The sequence below is a fragment of the Myotis davidii genome, unplaced genomic scaffold (genome assembly GCF_000327345.1).
Source record: "Myotis davidii unplaced genomic scaffold, ASM32734v1 scaffold27, whole genome shotgun sequence".
Lineage (NCBI taxonomy): Eukaryota > Metazoa > Chordata > Mammalia > Chiroptera > Vespertilionidae > Myotis > Myotis davidii.
In genome coordinates, this window is record NW_006297821.1 from 1,269,659 (window position 1) to 1,277,289 (window position 7,631).

Genomic DNA, 7,631 nt, shown 5'->3' on the forward strand with positions numbered 1-7,631 from the left:
TGATTCAATTTGAAACTCTAAAAGCAATGACCCTGCACTGACCAGTTTGGCTCAGTGGATAGAGTGTCGGCCTGCAGACTGAAGGGTCCCAGGTTCGATTCCGGCCAAGGGCGTGTACCTTGGTTGTGGGTACATCCCCACTAGGGGGTGTGCAGGAGGCAGCTAATCAATGTTTCTCTCTCATCAATGTTTCTAACTCTCTATCCCTCTCCCTTCCTCTCTGTTAAAAAATCAATAAAATATATTTAAATAAATAAATAAAAGCAATGACCCTATCTGCATTTTGTGTTGCTTTATCTCCAGAGCCAAGCACAAAGTAAGCACATAGTAGGCACTTCATATACATGTGCTAACCATTCTGAATTCCAGAGAATATACTCCAGATGAACTTTTGCAACCCAATCCATTTTGGAGTCAGGAACTGCTTGTAATGCGCGGATGCATGAAATATATCTCCCGGAAAGGTAATGGCACCTGTGCTAGACTCTAAATCAGCCATCAACGAGCTACTATCATAGTATCGTCAATGGATTATAAAAACGATGGCTTTGAAGAATGCCTTTGCCTTGCCAGAATTATGATTTGTTATTCATCTTGTGGATTTTTAAACAGAACCTTGTACTTAGTATTCAAATTAATGACTCCAATGTATTTGCCTGGATTTAAAAAAAAGAACCATTTTGCACAATATACGTAATAGTTACATTTCTATGATAAACTTACTTGGTAAAAGCTTTCTCGATTTTATCATTTAGACAAGTAGATATCAGTAAATCAAACTCAAAAGCCAGAATGGTGGAGGGGGTGTGAGGCGAGCCTTCAGTTCAGCAAGGCCTGTGGCAGGAAAAATGAAAGAAGAAAAGACTAAACCAACACAGAAGAATGTGTAAATGTCCCAGGAAATCACCTCCTGTCAGCAACCCGTTCTCCTGCAGTTTTCTGATCTGATTCATTAAAAACTCGTCTAGCTGGGAACAGTTTGATGAAGTGCAGTGTTATTAGTGGAAAGAGCAACAACTTTTAACATAGTTTAAGTTTAAATTCTGGACCCATCATTTCCCAGCTATACAGCCTAGGCCCTAGAAGAAACTAAAATTTCCTCTGCCTCAGTTTCAGCATCTGCTAAATGGGAAAGAAGGTCAGGGAACATGAGTAGGATCCTACCTCACAAAGTTGTAAAGATGGGGGGCGGGGAGGGGGGAAGATCCCACATGTCATTCCTCCCAAATACTGGTCAATAGGCCAACAATGGTCCCTGAAAATGTCTTCATAGGTCCACCACGGGATGAGAAAAATAGTGCTATGGGTTGAACTCGGTCCCCCCAAAAAGGTTATGATGAAGTCCTAACCATCAGTATCTGTGAATGTGACCTTGTTCAGAAATGAGGTCTTTGCAGATGTAATCAAGTTAAGATGAGGTCAGTAGGGTGGGCCTTAGTCCAACATGATGGTGTCATAGGAAGAGGAAAACATCACGTGAAGACAGACACAAGGAGAATGCCAGGTAAGGACAGAGGGAGTGATGCGCTGCAACCCAGGCTCAATACCCCCGCCCCCAACACCCCGGAAACTAGGAAGAGAGGGGAGGGAAGAGTCCATCCAGAGTTACAAAGGATGCATGGCCCTGCCACCTTGATTTCAGACTTCTGGCCTCCAAAACTTGAGACAATACATTTCTGTTGTTTAAAACCACTTTGTGGTACTTTGTTATGGGAAACCCAGGAAACGAATACATCTGATAACAGTGAATTTTTAAACAAAATTTATTTCATTTAAGAGAATGGCCCTTTTAAAAATTTCTCCTGAATCCCTGCCAGAATTTTTTGTTTTCTCAGAATGATTTTCTAAGAGATCTTTTCCTACTTTTTTTTGCAATGATAAAAAGACTTTTAAATAAAGTTATATGAGGCTGGGTGGGAATAGATCAGCCAAAAAACTTTCATAACCCATGGACACAAACAATAGGGTGGTAGAGGGTGGGGTATAAAGGGTCAATGGGAGAAAAAAGAGGACCTATGTAATACTTTCAAGAATAAAGATTTAAAAATAAATAAATAAAATCGTAGTGATGTTGGCTGGTAGGGTGTGTGTGTTGGGGGTAGGGGGACGAGGTGTGTTTGAGGATCTTACATTACAACCCAGATAGTACTAGTACACTGACTTTGTTCCAATGGAGTATGAAATATAATATGTAAAATTCGGGGAATCACTGGCAAAGGTAAAACGTGCAAGTTCAAGCCCAGCACACAGCACTCAGTCAGTGCTGACGCTGGGTTCTGGGGCTGTCCGGGCCTGGTCAGAGCAGAGCAACCTGCACCTTTACATTCTGTGGACTTTGGGGTAGACAGGAAACCGCACATCCTCCGCCCCTTCCCGTTATAGTCTGACTTCACCAGCACTTGCTGGGGTCCTGCTCTGCCTCCAGCATCCCTCATTCCAGCCACTTTCTCTGCACAGGACACGCGCTTGAGCCAAAGGCGATGTGGATTTGGAGGCTGAGCAGCCCTGAGTCTGGTGAGCTTAAGGTGAAGTCGATCAAGGCTCATCTTCCTGGTGGGGATGGAGAAAGCCCCACATTTGAACTGTGCTGCCGCTGCCTTGCCAGAATGTTCCGAGGACTTAAAGAATGGATGATGGATGCCGACAGAGCGGCGGGCTGACCCTCTGGAATGTGCAGAGGGAAGAAAGTGCTTAATGCCCGTGCAAGTACATTATCATTTTTCACTGTAACCCGTGGCATTAACATGTTTCTACTCTGAATCCTTTCGGGCCAAAGGTTCATTTAGACATTCCCCCTACTTCTTAAAGTCCAGGGACCGGGATGACGGCCCAAGCAGTCCTTCACGGGGCCCCAGGAAACATAAACTTTTGTGTTCCAATAACTACTTTTCACACTATAGCTTTAGTCCTTCGACAGATTAACCCTGCACATTATCAGACAGTGAAAACAAAACAGTATATTTAAGTGACATCTGGTTAGATTTATTTTCTCTTCAAAACACCCTTCAGCATAACCCAAACCATCTCCTTATTCATTTTTAACTTTGCTTATTATTTCCACTTTAGTATAATCCCCAGGAAAACTCAGCAATCAACTAGTCATTTTGAAAATATCTTCATTTATGAAGTCTACATTTCCAAACAGGTTGAACTCTCTTTTCAGATATAGCCAGTGGACATTTAAGAGGCTGAAACTAGAGAAACGAAAGGTTTTATTTTCTCCTGCCACTTAACGTTACTGTTTTAAAATTTCAGAGAGGGCTAGCTAGCATCCGCGAGGATAGGCAATGTCCCTTTCTTATTGAAATGCTCTGCTTGCTAGCTGCCTTTTTCCCTCTTTGCTGGCACACACATGTATCGCTCCTGAGGAACACACATACCTATGCAGAAGGAAATAATCACTCATGTACATCCACATGCGCAGTACACACATCAGCTCAGCTCTTCTTCGTTTGGTTTGATAGGGATCTTTTGTTCTGTTTATTTGTGACTCCTTTAAAAACGTGCAAAACAACCTTTTAGTTACCTTGAAATCCACTGCTACTGGTGTTTAACTGAGTGCAGAAGAGAGAAAATTAAAATAATCAATGAGTGTAGTTTGCTGCTTGGTCAATGCCATCAGCATTTAATTCACTCTTCCCCTCGAGCGGCTGCAGGTAGCGTCACTCTTTGCACTACTAGTTAGTCTTAATGAAATCGTGTTCACTCCCCTCCCTGCTGGAAGCCGGGATTGCTTAACCATAGAAGGACATTTACCTGCTTATTTCATTTTTAGAACAGGAAGGAGGAAGGAAGGAAGAAAGGGAGGGAGGGAGGTGGAACTTCAAAGTTTTCTGAGGTAGGAAGATGAAGGAAGGAAGGAAGGAAGGAAGGAAGGAAGGAAGGAAGGAAGGAAGGAAGGAAAAAAGCGAGAAACAGAGATAAACTCTTAATTTGATGATCTTTCCTTAAACAGGAATATTTAATTTTGAAAATGTCTCCTTCATTACTTTAAAGCTGGTTTTAAATCGCAAAAATGGGGAGTGTAGCAGAAGATAAACGTGTCCCACCTGTCCTGGCTGGTGTGCTCAGTGGTTAGAGAGTCAGTCTGCACACCAAGGGTCAAGGGTTTCATTCCCAGTCAAGGACACATACCAGTATATAGGTTGCAGGTTCAATCTCTCTCTCTCTCTCTCTCTCTCTCTCTCTCTCCTCCCATTCTCTCTAAAAATCAATGGAAAAAATTATCCCCAGGTGATAACTTTGAATGAAAACAACAAAAAAAGTGTCCCACCCACATCCCTGGGCGGGCACCACGCCCACACATGACAGATTCTAACTATAAGCGCCTGGGATTCCTTGCAGGCATCTTTCCTTTAAGTCAAAAATCATGTTAAAATCATGTATTTAAGCCCAGCCGGCGTGGCTCTGTGGTCGAAAGTCAACCTATAAACCCAGAGGTCACAGTTCAATTCCCAGTCGAGGCACATGCGGGCTCAATTCCCAGTGTGTGATGTGCAGGAGGCAGTTGATCAATGATTCTCTCTCCTCATTGATGTTTCTATCTCTCTCTCCCTCTCCCTCACTAAATCAATAAAACTATATTAATAAAAAATCATTTATTTAAAAAGACATTCAGCCTTACCTGGTTGGGTGATTGGTCTAGGGCAGTGATGGCGAACCTATGACATGCATGTCAGAGGTGACAGGTGAACTCATTTTTTTGGTTAATTTTTCTTTGTTAAATGGCATTTAAATATATAAAATAAATATCAAAAATATAAATTTTTTGCCATAACTGGTTTGGCTCAGTGGATAGAACTTTGGCCTGCAGACTGAAAGTTCCCAGGTTCGATTCCAGTCAAGGGCATGTACCTTGGTTGCGGGCACATCCCCAGTAGGAGGTGTGCAGGAGGCAGCTGATCGATGTTTCTCTCTCCTCGATGTTTCTAACTCACTGTCTCTCTCCCTTCCTCTCTGTAAAAAATCAATAAAATATATTTAAAATATATATATAAATTTTTGTTTTGCTATGGTTGAAAATATAAAAACATTTCTATATGTGACATGGCGCCAGAGTTAAGTTAGGGTTTTTCAAAATGCTGACACTCTGAGCTCAAACGGTTCGCCATCACTGGTCTAGGGTCTAACTCATGACTATGTAAGCTCTCCTAGCTAAACAAAGAGAATCGCCTACATTTTTGTTGAAAAAGAATTCCTTTATCTTGTATCTCAGAGTCTACTCTATATTTAGATTGTGGTGATGATTACGCAAATCTGTAAATTTACTAAAAATCAGTGAATTGTACACTTAATTCGGTGAATTCTGTGGAATGTAAATTACACCTCAATAAAGCTGTGAAAAATTGAAAAGTCAGACACCAGGTAACTTAAAAAGGATTATGTTTCTAACTTCCTGGTCCAATAAGGCAGGGCCTCTGCTACTTCATCCTGTTCAAATAAGAAACATCTACCATTTCACCTGCTATAAGATAGAAACCAGGATGAATAACAACATTCTCAGTGATGGGCAGGTCCACCCTGTACATGGCACATGCGTTGTTCAATATAATTCTCACATCTCACCTGCAAAATCTGAGATGCAATTGTCTCCTGAACATTTATAGATGCAAAGGTTGAGGTTCACACAATCCAAAAAGATGCTCAAAGTTACCTGGCTCAGCTAAGATTCTGACCTAGTAAAAGTTGTGCCATCTTTCATTCTTCCCCTTAGAGAAACCCCTGGGTGCCCATTCCGGGCATATTTGTAGCCTCTTCTGATCTAAAACGAGGACTTGTACATCAACTCACAACAAATCGGCAAACAGGAAAGAAATACAAGCACACTCATTTAATTGACAGAATTTAATCTATATTATAAAAGTGAACATATATAATAGCTCTTCCTGATTTAAGAGACAACCAAAAAGCTTCCTGCAGTTTGAATCTTTGTGAGTTATAAAAACAAAATCCATTTACCTATCTTTGACATTCTAATAAAAAGATAAGATTATGATCCTCGAGAATTATATAGATGATAAACACAGAAAAGCTGAAAGACAGGGAAAATGTAATAAATAAAACACCGCATTGCCAAAAGTCAGGGCAATCATCAAGTCTAACAAGAGATAAATTATGTTATACCCATAAACTCAAAAATAAGGTAGCCTTGAAAAATCATGTTTTCAAAGAATACGTAATGGCATAGGAAAATGTTTAAGGTACCATTTAGTGAGAAAAGCAGGATATAAAACTCCATAAAGAATATAACAGCAAATTTGTAATAGTTATAGTATATGCATACATATACATACAAATAAATATGAGTATACACACTATGTGTGTGTGTCACTGGAAAAAAAACTCAACCAAAAATAATATTAGCAGAGGTTATCTCTGCCTGGTGGAATAACCCATGCATTTTATTTTCTTGCTTATTTATACTTTTCTGTTGTTTTGCAAATAAACATGATTTACTTTTAAAATCAGAAAAAGCTATATATGGATCCAAATATTTTAAGAAAAACAAGGTTACTAGAAAATTGGACTTTATTTTTAGCTAGAACCTTGCTCTATAAATAAACTCTTACATAGGATATTGGTGGGTGTACGTGAAACATCTTGTGTAGAGAATTGAGCAATAACGTCTAGAATAAATGTTCTTCTTTGTTCCATTTGAAACTGATGTGAAAGGCCCTCCTGGGACGGCATCTCTCCTTCCCCGGCGGAACCTCACTGCCACCCGGGATCACTCTTTTCAGAAGAAATGGGGGCCTTTTGGTGTCTACTCCCTGACAGCTTTGAAAATTATTTAGCTTCTATCATGATGGATACTCTTTGCCTAAAATGATGGATGGGCAGCAACTGAAAAAGGATGACATGAAATTTGAAAAATGATATGAGTGTTGGTGGACAGACATTTTTTTTTTAGGAGAAAAGTTGACATAAGTCTGAAATACAGCATGGAGGACTGTTCTATCATTTTTCTCTCTCAGAAGAAATCAGTAGCTGTCCTTTATCCATATGCTCGTTGGGGAAGAAAACCCATACTTTAAGTTAAAATGAATTCTTTCTCCCCCCTTGAGAAGCACATGGGAAGGCCTTAGGAGTGAATTCATTCATTCACCCATTCCAGGATTTATCGAGGGCCTATTACATGGAGGTTAGCACTTAGGGGCTGGGGGTATAAAGATGAATTAGACACAGACCACGCCTCCGGGGATTCCAGACCCCAGCAAGCAGAGAGACAGACAAGCGAACAGATCACTATAATCCAATGGCATAAGGAGGGGAGCACCGTGTAGAGGGTGGTAGGGGATCCCCAAAGAACAAGATGAAGGTCAGTCTCCTATGCAGAGAAAGGGTGTCAGAGCAGCCTTCCCTGAGAAGACGTCTGAGGTGAACCCTTTCCATTTCTGTCATTTTCTTATCACCATGGCTACATCATGATGATCTGCTCAGGACTCATCCACTTTCTGGCTTAGAGGCAAACCTTTCCCTGGGAACCAGGTTATTTCCTCAGCAGTTGTAGACCACCTCTCGGCTGTGTGTTGGCATGTTCCTGAGAATTCCAGTTCCTTCAATAGATCAACTTTCAAACATTTCATCAACCTCAACAGAGCAAGGATTTGCCACAAGGGTGAGCTCGCTTC